General features: G+C 43.5%; 1 protein-coding gene and 1 non-coding gene across 3 annotated transcripts in view; one reads left to right on the top strand and one right to left on the bottom strand.

Moving 5' to 3' along the window:
* Nucleotides 1-1,673: 1,673 nt before the first annotated feature.
* EXTL3 (exostosin like glycosyltransferase 3) overlaps nt 1,674-16,418 on the top strand; it is a 125,189-nt gene continuing 110,444 nt past the window's right edge. Inside the window, exon 1 of one of the 2 annotated variants that reach the window (XM_061132682.1) lies at nt 1,674-1,755. The gene's annotated coding sequence lies outside the window, so the exon portion shown is untranslated. The remainder of the gene's footprint in view (nt 1,756-16,418) is intronic. The other variant, XM_061132680.1, reaches the window with a different exon arrangement.
* On the bottom strand, nt 4,926-5,005 carry LOC133049009 (small nucleolar RNA U2-19). The gene has a single exon (XR_009691174.1). It is a non-coding gene; the product is annotated as a small nucleolar RNA U2-19 (small nucleolar RNA).

The following is a 16,418-nucleotide window of genomic DNA, read 5'->3' as shown; positions in this document are numbered from 1 at the left end:
GCAACCTCCAGGAGATAGTAGAGGATAGGGAAGCCTGGCGTGCTGCCATCCATGGGATCGCAAAGGGTTGGACATGACTTGGTGACTGAACGACAAACCCCTCACCGCTCCCAGAAGGCATCAGTCCTGCCAATACCTTGATCTCAGATGTTCAGCCTTGAGAACTGTGAGACAGTATACAGTCAGTGGTAGTTTTAACTCTAGTAAACTAATACACCCCCTAATAAATTTACTTTTGTTTTGCGCCACATCAGGGTTTGCAGATAAGCAAAACTGTCTTGGTTCACTAAAACCTCAGAATTTTTTCTGTATCATGTAACGTGAAGGGAAACTAAAATACTGCAGTTCCATTCAAAAGTAGAACTAGTCCCCCACAAGTTAGGAATGTTTAAAAAGTTGTTTAGCAAAGATAAAACAACCTTGCATGCATGCTTAGTCTTTCAACTTGTTGGGACCCTATGGACTATAGCCTGCCAGGCTCCCCTGTCTATGGGATTTTTCAGGCAAGAATACTAGAGTGGGTTGCCATTTCCTCCTCCAAGGGATCTTCCCCACCCAGAGATCGAACCTGCATCTCTTGCACTGGCAGGCAGGTTCCTTACCACTGAGCCACCAGGGAAGCCTTAAGACATATTAAGACATACATTGTTCCCAAGGTTATTTTCACACTTGTTAACACATATATTTTCACATAGAATCACAGGCCATGTGCTTTCTTGGGTTCTGTGTTTTTAACATTTGATAGAAATATTTCTAGCTAGTGATATTAATATTTTTATATAAGTAGCTACATATTATTTTTTAAAAAGATGGTATTAGCTCAGATGGCAAAGAATCTGCCTGCAATGCAGGAGACCTGGGTTCGATCCCTGAGCCGAGGTTGTTTTATTAAATAACCGAGCAACTAACACACACATGTATTATTTTTATGCCTTTCACGTATTTTTAGCTGTTCGTTGCTTTCTAATTTGTCACTGTGAATATTTTTGTATGATTTATTTTTACCCCACTTGAACTGTTTCCTTGAGGTGTATACCAAGAAGAAAAAGTCCTGGATTACACACTTTTATAGTCTATGTTCCGTATTACTGTTACTCTCTAGACAGATTGAGCTGACCTGTGGTTTCACCAGAACTAAAAACTAACTGTGCAGGTTTTTCCATAATCTTCATGGTATTTAGTTTTATGATTTTATTTTTATTTATTTATTTTTTTAGTTTTATGATTTCAAAATGACTCTTCCTAACTTTAAAAGCTTTTCCGAGACTGACAGTTGCTTAGTTTTTCACTTATATCACTACCCGGGAGGGGGCCCTAGGCACTTTGAAAGCATCAATTATTTTCATCTTTGGGATGTGCAGCAATAGGCAACCAGCACTAGCTGCCTGTGGTCCCCCTGAGCGCCCGGCGCCTCCCCCCGCTCGGCCGGTTCCCGCACATGGCCCCGCCAGCCCTGGGGTAGTTGTCGGATGCGCCCGCCAGGGGTCAGCGCAGGCTCGGCGGCGGCTCCGGCTTCCCACAATGCACCTGGAGGTGGTCCAGAGGTGACCGAGCCGCGGCTGCGGCGGCCGAGCCCCTAGGGTTTGCAGACGGCCGAGGGGCGGGGCGTCCAGGGGGCGGGGCGCTATAGGGGCGGGGCCAGAGCCTCAGCTCTGGCCTCCGCCGCCCGCCGCTGCGCCTCTCCTGCGGGCAGCGTCCGGTCTCCGGTCGCACGTTCCCGGCCTCGGAGACCTGTCCAGCTGGCGCTGTAGTAAGGTAGTGGGGGGCTCTTCCGGGCCATCCTATTTTTTCCTGGTTGTGGGGTGGGCTGTGAAATCTTAGCTGTTGCTAACCGGAGAAGCCGTAACGTTGCTGAAATTTACGGATGGAGCAACTAGTTTCGCTCCGAAGAATTTAAAACTCTTGCTTCTGTCCCATTCTCCCGGTGCCCTCCAGTCTCCGCTGGGCTTTGGGAGGCCTGATTTGGGGTGCTCGTGCCAGGGTAATTTCAAGCTCTAGGTTCATCTCTCCTGCCTTATGAAGGGATGCTAACTAGCGGGTGGGGTTAGAATGCGTGAGAACTTTTATGGGTGTAGGCTGGTTTCTTAAGATGTGTGCCTATGTAAAAACTCCTGAAAAATTAAATGTACTTGGTGTGAGTAGGGATCTCGAGTCCTCGCTGTTTCAGGGAGTTAGAGGCGTCTGTCTCGTGCCCGCCTCCGCCACCTGGTAGCCACCAGGAGATAGCAATCCTGGGATCTAAGCCAGTGGGTGCCCTCAAATTCTATTCCCCAGGACACTGCTTCCTAACGGTCCGTGCCGCCGCACCCCGGAGCTCCTCAGTACAGCTGACCCTCGTTTGGAGATCCCAGGTTTTCAAAAAAGCGAAGTTCGGCAGATAGAAAGAGCTGGAATGTGCGGGCACCTGAGACAGCTTAAGCTTGTTGGAGGTCTGTCGTCCTCAGCCTGTTTCTTGGTCACACTGCATGGCTCAACCCATTCGGTCTACTTTCTGTTACCCCAGTGCTCCCCTTGGTTAAAATGCCGATCTGAAGTAATTCCAATGTGAAACCTGCAAGTCTAAAGTGACTCCTCCTTTCCCCACTTCTAAAGGCTTAGAAAAGCACTTTAGTGCCCTGATCCCTAACTTCAGTGCAAAATAAATCATAGTTTTAAAGGTCTGTTTTTCTTTAAAACCCTCACCCAGTAAATATCAACTGGTTGATTTTACTTTACTTGTGAAATCCAAGCAGTTTCATTTATTGGTTAGTAATAAAGATCGTAACTAGGAAAACCATCTGAATGATATATTCTTCAGATGACTGTAATTAACCAAGTAGCTGATAATAAAAGGCAGATGGGAAATCAAGTAAGCTTGGGTCTAAAACATTTCTGCCTCTGAGAAGTTTGGAAAGATAAACTTTCCTTCTAAAAGTAGAAGGAACACAGATTCCCCCCTCCCCTTTTTTTTAAACTAGACAGACCTTTTATTTTGAGATAATCAAAAATAAGAAAGCTCTTTCAAACTGCTAGCACCTCACCTGTGTCCACCGAAGGAAAGAAGGTAAGTCTAGGAGTTGTTAGGATTCTAAATCTTTAAGTAGAAATTCTTAATGATCCTTAACACCATGTGTGGGTATGTTCTTCCAGAAGAGTCAGTTCTCCATCAAATATAAAATTATGAATTTCTCATTATGTATCATATTTTCTACTTGGAAAATATTTTCCATATCTAGCATTAGATATTTGTGAGTGTATTTGTGTATTTGTGAGTAAAATGATGCAAATCTTTAAAAGGTTAAAAGCAAGAAAAAAAAATGGTCTTAGCTAGTCTACGTTAGTGATTCTCACCTGAGTTCCTCAGTTAGTGGCAATAAACCCTAGAGATAAAAATCAAAACCTGAGGAAACTTCCCTGGTGGTCCAGTGGTTAAGAATCTACCTTGCAATGTAGGGGAGGCAAGTTTGATGCTTGGAGGAGCTACGATCCTACATGCCTTGGAGCAACTAAGCCTGAGCACCGCAGCTACTGAACTCACTCGATGCAGCCAAATAAATAAATGTTTACAATTCAACAATAAAATCAAAAGTTATTAATAATTAATTAATAATTGCCAACACCCGTAAGAACTAGCGTGCACCATTTGAAGCTTAATAGGAGCTGATTAACGGTGGCCCAGGTGGTAGAGCATCCCCCTACGGTGCAGGAGACACAGGTTCGATCCCTGGGTTGGAAAGATCCCCTGGAGAAGGAAATGGCAACCCACTCCAGTGTTATTGCTTGGGAAATCTGATGGACAGAAGGAGTCTGGAGGGCTATAGTCCATGGGGTTGCAGAGTCAATAACCTCAATATGCAGATGATACCACTCTTATGGCAGAAAGCGAAGAACTGAAGAGCCTCTTGATGAAAGTGAAAGAGGAGAGTGAAAAAGTTGGCTTACAGCTCAACATTCAGAAAACTTAAGATCATGGCAAATATATGGGGAAACAGTGGGAGACTTTATTTTTTGGGGCTCCAAAATCACTGCAGATGGTGTCTGCAGCCATGAAATTAAAAGACACTCCTTGGAAGGAAAGTTATGACCAAGAATATTAGAATATTAAAAAGCAGAGACATTACTTTGCCAACAAAGGTCCATCTAGTCAAGGCTATGGTTTTTCCAGTAGTCATGTCTGGATGTGAGAGTTGGACTATAAAGAAAGCTGAGCACCAAAGAATTGATGCTTTTGAACTGTGGTGTTGGAGAAGACTCCTGAGAGTCCCTTGGACTGCAAGGAGATCCAACCAGTCCATCCTAAAGATCAGTCCTAAATATTCATTGGAAGGACTGATGTTGAAGCTGAAACTCCTATACTTTGGCTACCTGATGCAAAGAGCTGACTCATTTGAAAAGACCCTGATGCTGGGAAAGATTGAGGGCAGGAGGAGAAGGGGATGACAGAGGATGAGATGGCTGGATGGCATCACCAACTCGATGGACATGGGTTTGGGTGGACTCTGGGAGTTGGTGATGGACAGGGAGGCCTGGCGTGCTGCGGTTCATGGGGTGGCAGAGTCGGACACGACTGAGCGACTAAACTGAGCTAAATGCCAGTGTTCTCACTGTTTTCACACACTGATGAGAAATAGCTTTGGGATGACTTCTTATCAGGGGTCGTGTCATCATGACTATGAACGTAGAAATCAGAATATTTCTCAGATGCTGGGAAAAGGAAAGCATCTCTCAGAACTGTGCAGACTTGAGGAATTCAAAAGTACCTTGAAAGTACCCTTTGGTTTCCATCCTTCATGGTGCCAATTTTTTTTTTCTTTTTTTTTCCAGCCTTTCATACACACACACACACACACACACACACACTCACCCATCAATAAAGTTCTCAGTAATCTACTGTCACCTTTACTCACACACAAACACACACACACTTTATTTTAAATTCTTTAGCTTCTCTGAACTACAGAGATCATGTATCAGGTAGACTAAAAGGTCTTCTGATGCTCAGATTTGGCTATTTTCATCATTGATCCACTTCAGTAAGAGCAGATCTCAGAGAACATGGTGCCAATTTTTAAAAAATGCCCCATTTCATAGTAATACTAATTATTCTATAATAGTCATGTAGTATGAAACTACAGAAGCAGTTATTCTGATTAACTCAAGAGTTAATCATATGTGAACTATTTCAACTTTCTTACAATAAAAATGCCACCCTGTTTTTATAGTCATCTATTTGTTCAGTAAACAGCCTGGCACTGTGCTAAGACCGGAAATGCAGAGATGAGTCATCTAAACCCCTGACTTTGAGGAGCTGATCTAGTTGGGGAAATCAACCCACAGACGGTTATAGTGAAGCGTGTGCTTGACATGGTGATAGATCTCTGTTTCCAGTGCCGTGGGCCCCGAATCTAGTCTGGTAGAGCCAGAAAAGTTCTGGAAATGTCAGAAATTAGTAATTAAAGGATGACTGGCTTTAGCTAGGATTGGAGGAAGGGTGCTGTAGGTGGAGGGACAAGCATTAAGAAGACCATGGGGGTGGGACTTCCCTGGTATTCCAGCAGCTAAGACTTGGTGCTCCCAATGCAGGGGACTAGGGTTTGATCCCTGGTTAGGGAACTAGATCCCACATGCCACAACTAAGAGTTTGCATGTGCCAACTGAAAATACTTACTTGCTGCAACTAAGACCTGGTCCAGCCAAATAAATTAGGGGTAAAGTGGCAAGATCTGAGAAATGGACTGAAGAAAGAAAGGCATAGCAAGGGTAAAGGGTAAAAACCTAAGTGGGAGGGGCAGGAACCTGTCTGCTATAGAGAGTTCACTCTGAATCTGTAGTGGAGGAGGGACTCAAGAGGCCAGGGGGCAGGAAGCTGGAGCAAAAGAAAGAAATGAGGAGAGCTGTAGAATGCATGACCCTTTCCAGCTCTGTCATTTGTTACTTTGGTTTTCACAACCACCCTTTGCAGTCAGTACGGTGAGATTCACATCTTCATTTTCTTTTCTTTCTTTTTCTTTTTAAAAACATTTATTTGGCCATGCGAATTCTTAGTTGCAGCTTGTGAATTCTTAGTTGAGGCATGTGGGATCTAGTTCCCGGACCAGGGATTGAACCCCGGCCCTCTGCATTTCGAGCACAGAGTCTTAGCCACTGAAACCACCAGGGAAGTCCCTACATCTTCATTTTCTAAATTCTTACCTCCCTGCTTTGTGCCTCATCCCTGACCCTTATAAAAAACCTGTAAATTAAGTATTATTGACCCACTTTACAGAAGTGGATACTGAGGCAGGGTCAGGCTCAGACCCAGGTCCAGGGTGGAAAGCAGGACTTATTCCAAACAACAGATGGGTCCTTCTCCTCTAGAAAATGAGGCAAGACAACCTTCTGGGCAGATCTGCACCCGGGCAACATCTCTCAGGAATCAGCTTGGGGAAAGGACTGCCGTGCCCAGCTCCTTAAGTGCTTCTGTCTCTGCATTTAAAATTCCCGTTGAACAAAACAGTATGGTGGTTCCTCAAAACAATAAATGTAGAATTACCATGTGATCCAGCAATTCCACTTCTGGGCGTACACCCAAAAGAAGTGAATGCAGGGACTTGGATACTTGTACACTTGTGTTCATAGCAGCGTTATTCACAATAGTCAAAAGGTGGGAACGACTCAGGTGTCCATTGATAGAAGAATGGGTAAACAAAATGTGGTCTGTACCTACAGTGAAGCATTATTCAGTCTTACAAGGAAGGAAATTCTGACACAGGCTACAACATGGATTAACTTTGAGGACATCATGTTCAGTGCATTAGGCCAATCACAAAAGGGAGAATACTGTGTGATGCTACTTAGACAGTCAGGCTCATAGAGACAGAAAGTGGAATGGTGGTTGCCAGGACAGGCGGAGTGGGGATGGGAAGTTGCTATTTAATGGTTAGAGAGTTTCAGTTTGGGAAGATATAAACAGTTCTGGTGATGGAGGGTGGTGATGGCTGCACGGCAATGTGAATGTACTTAATGACTCTGAACCGTCCATTTAAAAAACGATGCAATGGTCAATTGTACGTGTATTTTGCAAATAAATTAAAAAGTCTCATTGAGCAAGTGACTTGCCCAGAGTCACTGAACAAAGCAAAAACATGGCCTCTGCCAAACAGTCATGCCTGGTCATTATAAGGAAGCTCTTTGGGCAGGCGGAGGTGTGATCTGGCTTTCTTTTTAAGCAGAAAGAGAAATCAGGTTTTGCATTGTTATCACACTTACTGCAGCAAATTCGTAGGACTCCAATCCTTGAAGAAATCTGGGTGCTTAGAACTTGGGGTTTGCTTGCTGGCTTTGTCTAGGTATCAAGGTGGGGAGGCGGTGATAAATGAGAGTTTGTCGGTCGATTCGTTCATTCGATGTTGAATATTTGAGGGCCTTCGTTGTGTCAGAATCCCTCTCCAGTTTCCCATGTTTCTGTCTAGCAGTCAACATCTGCCAGCTCTGTTCTTGGTGCTCTGCCAGTTTCCCTGGACATAAAGTCCTAAGTTACATAAACCTTCATTGATTCCTGGAAAGGTCAATAGGGGAACAGGTAGAGCTGGAGGGGAGGTGATTTGAGGTGAAATGGGAGGTTCCAGATGCCTAGGAGAGTTGCAATTCCAATGAAGAGGCCGCTCAGCCCTAGATTAGTCTCCTGAGGTGTGTCCAGGGGCTGCAGATGCAGAAGCAGTGAGTCCAGCTCATGGGCCTCGCCCCTGGTGTAGGCCAAGTGTGGGCATGGCCTGTGTATTGCTGGTTTACAATGTTGTGCTAATTTCTGCTATATAGCAAGGTGACTCAGTTACACACAGTCATGTCCAACTCTTTGTGACACCATGGACTGTAGCCCACCAGGCTCCTCTGTCCATGGGATTCTCCAGGCAAGAACACTGGAGTGGATTGACATGCCCTGCTCCAGGGGATCCTCCCGACCCAGGATCGAACCTGCCTCTCTTACGTTTCCTGCAGTGGGAGGCGGGTTAGCACCATCTGGAAAGCCCACTGGTCATCTATATTTCAAACTCTTTGGAGAAATGTCTCTTAAGGTCTTCTGCTCATTTTTGGTGGATGGTTTGTTTTTTTGGTTGAGTTCTTTGAACTGTTTGTATACTTTGGAAATTAAGCCCTTGTCAGTCATGTTATTTACAAATATTTTCTCTTATTCTGTAGCTTTTCTTTTCTTTTTCTTTTATGGTTTTCCTTGCTGTGCAGAAGCTTGTAAGTTTGATTAGGTCCCATTTGTTTAGTTTTGCTTTTATTACTGTTGCCTTGCCCTAGGGAGACTGACCTAAGACAGCAATGGCACAGTTTATGTTAGAGAATGTTTTGCCTGAGCTCTCTGTTAGAAGTTTTACAGGTCATGCCTCATGCTGAAGTCTTTAAGCCATTTTGAGTTTCTTTTTTGTATGGTTTGAGGGTGTGTTCTAACCTCATGGACTTATATACAGATGTCCGATTTTCCAACACACTTGCTGAAGAGACTGTCTTTTTCCCATTTTATATTCTTGCCTCCTTTGTGGAAGATTAATTGACCATAGGTGTGTGAGCTTATTTCTGGGTTCTCTATTCTGTTCCATTGATCTGTATGTCTGTTTTTTAAACCCAGTTCCATACTGTTTTGATTACCGTAGCTTTGTAGTATTGTCTGAAGTCTGGGAGAGTTATGTCTCTTGCTTTGTTTCTTTGTCAGATTTGCTTTTGCAATTCTGGGTCTTTTATAGTACCATGTAAATTTTTCGATTATTTGCTTTAGTTCTGTGAAAAATATCATGGGTAATTTGATAGAAATCACATTAAATCTGAAAATTGCTTTGAGTAGTATTGCCATTTTAACAATATTAATTCTTCCAGCCCAAGAGCATCATATATCTTTCCATTTCTTTGACTCCTCTTTAATTTCTTTTATTAATGTTTTCAAGTTCTCAGTGTATATGTCTTTTACCTCCTTGGTCAGGTTTATTCCTGGGTATTTTATTTTGGTGAGAGTTTAAAAGGTCTTGCTTTTTTTTACATTCCCTTTCTGATATTTCATTGTCAGTATAAAGAAATGCAACCGATTTCTGAATGGTATTCTTGTGTCCTGCTACTTTGCCTAATTCATTTATTAGCTGTAGTAGTTTCGTGTGGAGTCTTTAGGGTTTTTTTTTTATATAGTATGGTGTTGCCTGGAGTTTTAATGCCTGCATGGAGGATTAGAGTGATGCCCACAGCAGAAATCCAGAAAAAGTAGATCAAAAGAGCAATACATGGAGACAGGCAGTGGTACAAAAAGAGAGAGTGATGTGGAAGACAGTGCAATCTGGAAAAAAGCCCAACGTTTATGGACCGACATCCTCATCTTGTGAGCCAAAGGATAAAGCCTGGTTGGCTATTCATAACTATGTGCAGAAATGTGACTAGAGCCTATTAAAAAGTCCAGAGTATTTGGTTCTGTCTGCTTCCAGGAGATTTGAGGTTAGAATACAAGGTAAAGCATAACTTTATTTATTTATTAGAGGTACTTTTCTTTTGTCTATTTATTTTTTTCTGTTTGAGGGCGCTCTCTGGTTTCGGAGATCGGGGCTTCTCTCTAGTTACGGTGCTTGGGTTTCCCGCTGCGGTGGCTTCTCATGCTGCCCAGCACGGGCCCTAGGGCACGTGGGCTTCAGCAGCTGCAGCTTGCAGGCTTTAGAGCTCAGGTTCAGTAGCTGTGGTGCACTGGCTTAATTGTCCTGAGGCGTGTGGGATCTTCCCAGATCAGGGATCAAACCGGTGTCCCCTGCATTGCAGAGCAGGTTCTTAACCACTGACCCACCAGGTTAGCCCAAAGCATAGCTTTAAAAATAAGACTCTGGGGTAGTTTAGTAAAACAAGCACTAGATTTGTAATGATGTGGGGAGGAAGGGTGCATCAAGAGAGGTAGGGTGCCTGACCTGTAGGAGACACACTGTCTGTCTGAGCCTTTTTTCAAAATATAAAATGAGAATGGTCCTAGCAGCAAGGCGGAAGTGGGTCCTACTGGGCATCTGAGAGGAGGTACTTTGGCACAGTGTTTGGTTTTACATTTCTTGGAAGTCATGATATAAAGGAAACAGCTACAGTTACATCATTTTATTATTCTAGCAAGATAAAGTATACAGATTCCACTCTAGAGGAGACCATTTTTACCCTGGAACTAAACTCAGGGAGCAGATTCCACTCTAGAGGAGACCATTTTTACCCTGGAACTAAACTCAGGGAAGGATTTACCTCTCGGGTTCCCTGGAATACAGTCTCGAAGCTGTGGACAACATCTTCAATAACGTTTTGTGGTTAGCTCTGAAGATGTCATGCAGATGAATGGATTTTACCTTTGGTGGAAACCATCTGGAGTCAGCGCTGAGCATGGAAAGTATTTTTCTGTTATAATGCTGTAGCGGTGGGATTCCCAGACAGTCACTTTCAGGAAGTTCCCTAAGGATGAGTCATCAGAGGGACCTGGAGAAGAGGGGGCTGATTGGACACCTGAGCAGGAAAAGATCTAATTGTCCTTTGAGCTTGGTCATTTGCACTGTTCTCATGAGGTAGAGGATCTCTTGGCAGGAAACCAGAGCCAAGTGGTCCAAGAGGCATTTAAGCTTTGAAGGAAGAATAGAAGGAGTCCTGTGCCAATCTTGACACAAGATGGCAGGCTCTGGGGATCATCATTCCTGCTGCTGGTCAACTACCAAGCCAGTGGTTTTTACTTCTCATAAACTAAACAGGAGGTTGTGCTGTGGTGGAAAGGCGTGGTCCTTGAAGTCAGATAAAGCTGCTTCAAATCCTAGCTCTGCTGCTTGCTGGCTCTGTGATTTCACAAACTCCTTTATTTTTCTGCTCTTCAATGGGCTACTAATATCTGCCTTGTATGAGTCGTTTTACTGATCAGAGATAAGATGTATAAACAGTCATAAACAATGATAATAGTAGTTAGCAATTTTGTCAGTTATTATTATGTTTATTATCAAGATATCCGATGTCATGTTTTTTCCAACTTAAAAAAAAAAAATCCATAGTATCATTCAGGTTTTTCCAATTCATTCAAATAATGACTGCCACACCCCTCCCTCCTTTTTAAAAAACAATTTATTTATTTCTTCAGGCCCTTCAAGCACGTCTCTAGTTGTTCCGTGTGGGTTCAGTAGTTGTGGTGTGTGGGATCTCAGTTCCCCAAGAGGAGATCAAACCCACGTCCCCTGCGTTACAGGGCAAATTCCTAACCCCTGGGTTACCAGGGAAGTACATCCCAAACTTGCAACGGAGGTGCCTCTTGTCTATCATTATCAGTTCAGTCGCTCAGTCGTGTCTGACTCTTTGAGACCCCATGGACTTCAGCATACCAGGCTTCCCTGTCCATCACCAATTCCCAGAGCTTGCTCAAATTCACGTCCATCGAGTTGGTGGTGCCATCCAACCATCTCATCCTCTGCTGTCCCCTTCTCCTCCTGCCTTCAGTCTTCCCCAGCATCAGGGTCTTTTCCAATGAATCAGTTTTTCGCATCAGGTGGCCAAAGTATTGGAGTTTCAGTTTCAGCATCAGTCCTTCCAATGAATATTCAGGACTGCTTTCCTTTAGGATGGACTGGTTGGATCTCCTTGCAGTCCAAGGGACTCTCAAGAGTCTTCTCCAACACCACAGTTCAAAAGCATCAATTCTTTGGAGCTCAGCTTTCTTTATGGTCCAACTCTCACATCCATACATGACTACTGGAAAAACCATAGCTTTGACTAGATGGACCTTTGTTGACAAAGTAATGTCTCTGCTTTTCAATATGCTCTCTAGGTTTATCATAGCTTTTCTACTGAGGAGCAAGTGTTTTTTAATTTCATGGCTGCAGTCACCATCTGCAGTGATTTTGGAGCCCAAGAAAATAAAGTTTGTCACTATTTTCATTGTTTCCCCATCTGTTTACCATGAAATGATGGGACCAGATGCCGTGATCTTCATTCTTTGAGTGTTGAGTTTTAAGCCAGCCTTTTCATTCGTTAAGAGGATCTTCAGTTCCTCTTCACTTTCTGCCATAAGGGTGATGTCATCTGCATGTCTGAGGTTATTGATATTTCTCCCAGCAATCTTGATTCTGGTTTGTCCTTCATCCAGCCCAGCATTTCTCATGATGTACTCTGCATATAAGTTAAATAAGCAAGGTAACAATATACAGCCTTGATGTACTCCTTTCCTGATTTGGAACCAGTCTGTTGTTCCATGTTCAGTTCTAACTGTTGCTTCTTGACATGCATACAGATTTCTCAGGAGGCAGGTCAGGTGGTCTGATATTCCCATCTCTTTCAGAATTTTCCAGAGTTTGTTGTGATCCACACAGTCAAAGGCTTTGGCATAATCAGTAAAGCAGAAATAGATGTTTTTCTGGAACTCTCTTGTTTTTTCTATGATCCAACAGATGTTGGTTCCTCTCCCTTTTCTAAATCCAGCTTGAATATCTGGAAGTTCTCAGTTCATGTACTGTTGAAGCCTTGCTTGGAGAATTTTGAGCATTACTTTGCTAGTGTGTGAGATGAGTGCAATTATGCAACAGTTTGAGCATTCTTTGGCATTGCCTTTCTTTGGGGTTGGAATGAAGGCTGACCTTTTCCAGTCCTGTGGCCACTGCTGAGTTTTCCAAATTTGCTGGCATATTGAGTGCAGCACTTTCACAGCATCATCTTTTAGGATTTGAAATAACTCAGCTGGAATTCCATCACCTCCACTAGCTTTGTTCATAGTGATGCTTCCTAAGGCCCACTTGACTTCACACTGCAGAATATCTGGCTCTAGGTGAGTGATTAAACCATCGTGGTTATTTGGGTCATTAATATCTTTTTTGTACAGTTCTTCTGTGCATTCTTGCTACCTCTTCTTGATATCTTCTGCTTCTGTTAGGTCCCTACCATTTCTGTCCTTTATTGAGCCCATCTTTGCATGAAATGTTCCCTTGGTATCTGATTTTCTTGGGGAGATCTCTAGTCTTTCCCATTCTATTGTTTTCCTCTATTTCTCTGCAGTGATCACTGAGGAAGGCTTTCTTATCTCTCCTTGCTGTTCTTTGGAACTCTGCATTCAAATGAGTATATCTTTCCTTTTCTCCTTTGCCTTTGAGATAAGATTAGATTTGATTTGATTAACTCTTGTCCATAGTAACTGACAATAATGATGCTTACCTCTTTTTTTTTTAAGTTTCCTCTTTTTAAAAAAAAATTATTTTTGGTTGTGCAGGGTCTTCATTGTTGTGCAGGCTTTTTCTAGTTGCAGAGAGTAGGGGCTACTCTCTAGTTGAAATGGCTTCTTATTGTGGGGGCTTCTCTTGTTGCAGGACTACCAGCTCTGGAGCACAGGCTTGATGGTTGTGGTGCACGGGCTTAGGTTCTCCGCAGCAGGTGGAATCTCACTGGCTTCCCTGAGCCACCAGGGAAGCGCTCGTGTTTACCTCTGAGCAAGCATTATGCTGAGTGCTCTACAGACATGCTTTTATTTATTCTTCAAAGCGACTCTCTGCAGTACATACCACCTGTCACCCATAGGTGCTCAACGAATGTTATCCACTAGTATCACTAGGATCACTTTTAATAATAAACTGATGACGTGAAAGAGAAGAGGACATCTTTGCCATGGGAATCAGTGCCTTTAATGCACAGGGCAGATCTGGCCCATCGCCTGCTTTTGTGCAGTTGGTGCGCTAAGCATGGGTTTTACATACTTAAATGGCTAAAAAAAAATAAGAATACTGTTTCATGATAGGGACTTCCCTCGTGGTCCAGTGGTTGGGACTTTGCCTTCCGATGCACAGGGTGCAAGTTCCATCCCTGGGCAGGAGGCTAAGATCCCACCTCCCTTGTGGCCCAAAACAATGTAAAACAAGCCATATTGTAACAAATTACAATTAAGACTTTAAAAATGGTTCCTCATCTAAAAATCTACATCGAAAGGCCACATCTTTAAAAATAAATAAATAAATAAATGAGAGCTTCCCCGGTGGCTGGTAAAGAATCCGCCTGCCAGTGCAGGAGACAGATTTGATCCCTGGTCTGGGAAGATCCCACATGTCTTGGAGCAACTAAGCCTGTGCACCCCAACTGCAGAGCCTGGGCCCTAGAGCCAGTGGTCTGCAACGAGAGAAGCCTGTGTACCACAACGAAGAGTAGCCCCCGCTCACCGCAACTAGAGAAAGCCCCTGCAGCAGCAAAGACCCAGGACAGCCAAAAATAATTGCATATGAAACAAATACATACATGATTTTTAAAAAGAATAATATTTCATGAGAGAATTATATGAAAGTCAAATCTCAGTGAGAAATGGCAACCCACTCCAGTATTCTTGCCTAGAGAATCCTGTGGACAGAGGAGCCTGGTGGGCTGTGGTCTATGGGGTCGCATAGAGTTGGACACAACTGAAGTGATTTATCATGCATGCATGCGTTGGAGAAGGAAATGGCAACTCACTCCAATATTCTTGCCTGGAGAATCCCAGGGACGGAGGAGCCTAGTGGGCTGCCGTCTGTGGGGTCACGCAGAGTCGGACACGACTGAAGCGACTTAGCAGCAGCAGCAAATTTCAGTGTCCATAAATAAAGTTTAATTGGAACACAGCCAGGCCCTTTGGTTTACACATTGTGTACATCTGCTTTCCTGGTGGAGCATCAGGATTGAGTACCTATGACCGAGCCAGAGCTGAAACTGTTTACCCTGTGGCCCTTTACTGGAAGGGCCCTTTCCTGACCCCTGATTTAGAGCAAGACCTCCAGAGGCAGTTTCGCTGGAGAAGCTCAGTCAAGCTCAGTATAAGCCAGACTGCCCGGGGTGAACATTAAGAAGGGGGCCCATCGGCCTCCTGTTTGCACGGGGGACAAAGGGACTACTGTTCTGTTCCGGTGCCAGCATGGACGGGTGGAGGAGGGAAAAGAGAGCTGGGGTTGAGCCCTCTGTGTACAAGTTCTAATCAGGAGCTGGAACTTTGTGAAGGAGCTAAGAAATCTGGGATCTGTGAGCTGTTCATTTTTATGCTTTTTGTTTTGTATTTGTTTGCTTTTCCCTTTGTGCTTAGGGAAAATTCTTTTTCAACAATTCTAATCTTATCTAATCTAAGCCAAGGGAAAAAATGATTGATTCACACCTGGGCTGGGATAAAGTTCAAACTTAACTGCTCTTAAGACCAGCTCAGACGCTGGTCCCTTCTCACTTGTGCAGGCTCATCTTCTGACCTCTCCCCACACCCTGTGTTCTGTAATTCAACCTATAGCCCCTGGAAGTAAGCCTGTTCCATCTCTCTCTCTCTCTCTTTTTCTTTTTTATGTTCTGCTATTCCCTCTGCTTCTCACTCTTCCACACATTCCCTGACTGGAGAAATCCTCATCTTTCGAGACTCTGCTGAAATGTCACCTCCTCCAGGAAGCCTTCCTGACTCTGCCCATCCTGGAAGAGAGGATAGCATCCACCTTTTGGCCTCCTTTGCCTCCTATCACAGCACCTGTCACTCTGTATTGGCATTGTTCCTGAGTCTATGCCTCCTTCAGGGTTAGGAATGAGGTAATCTTAGTTTGTCACCTTGCTTCTAGCACATGGTAACCTAGACATGTAAAAGCTGAGGAGAGTCAGAGTGCTCTGAAGGGCCAGGAGGTAAGAACTTTCCAGCTTAAGAACCTGGAAATGTTAGGTCAGAAATGGGGTAGATAGGGACTTCCCTGGTGGTCCAGTGGTTAAGAATCTCTCTTGCATTGCATGGGGTACAGGTTCAATCCCTGGTTAGGGAACTAAGATCCTACCTCCCACAGGGCAACTAAGCCCGCATGCCATAACTAAGGAGTCTGTGCGCTACAATGAGAGATCCCACATGCTACAACTAAGACCCAATGAAGCCAAATAAATAAACAAACAAATATTAAAAAAAAAAATAAGACAAAGAAATGTGGCAGAAATGAAAACCAGGCAAGGAAGACCTTGGAGAGCAAAGTGCTGCCTGGTTTTTTTGGTTGGATGTTTTTTCTTTATAAAGAATATTGAATAATTTAGTAGTAAATCACCTCAACTCTGAAAGACAAAAAAAAACCTTTTTGGGTTTTTTACCCAAAACACTATTCAGAGTGTTTACATCATACCTCTCTGAAGACAGAGGTTATTGTGATTCAGAAAAGACATTTCAGGAGGGGCTGAGACAAATATGGTCCAAAAACTTTGTTGAGATGAAACTAAATATAAGGATAAAAGTTGAAACTATAAATGACTAATGTGATCCATAGAGGAGGCCTTCAAATACAGTTATCTCACATGAGCTCTTATCATTCTCAACTGAAACTTTTGTCTTGATACTGGAAAGGACCTTATCTAGTGACCTCTTGGTATTTAGTATTTGTTCAAGGCAGTGGTTGTATCTGGTCTTAACAGCATTGTTCCAGTCACTTTGATTCCGTGATTAGATAGTCACTGAGATCTCAAGACCTTTA

Source organism: Dama dama, chromosome 29 (assembly GCF_033118175.1).
Source record: "Dama dama isolate Ldn47 chromosome 29, ASM3311817v1, whole genome shotgun sequence".
NCBI lineage: Eukaryota > Metazoa > Chordata > Mammalia > Artiodactyla > Cervidae > Dama > Dama dama.
The sequence above is the reverse complement of the archived record's forward strand: the minus strand, read 5'-3'. Positions and strand labels throughout refer to the sequence as shown.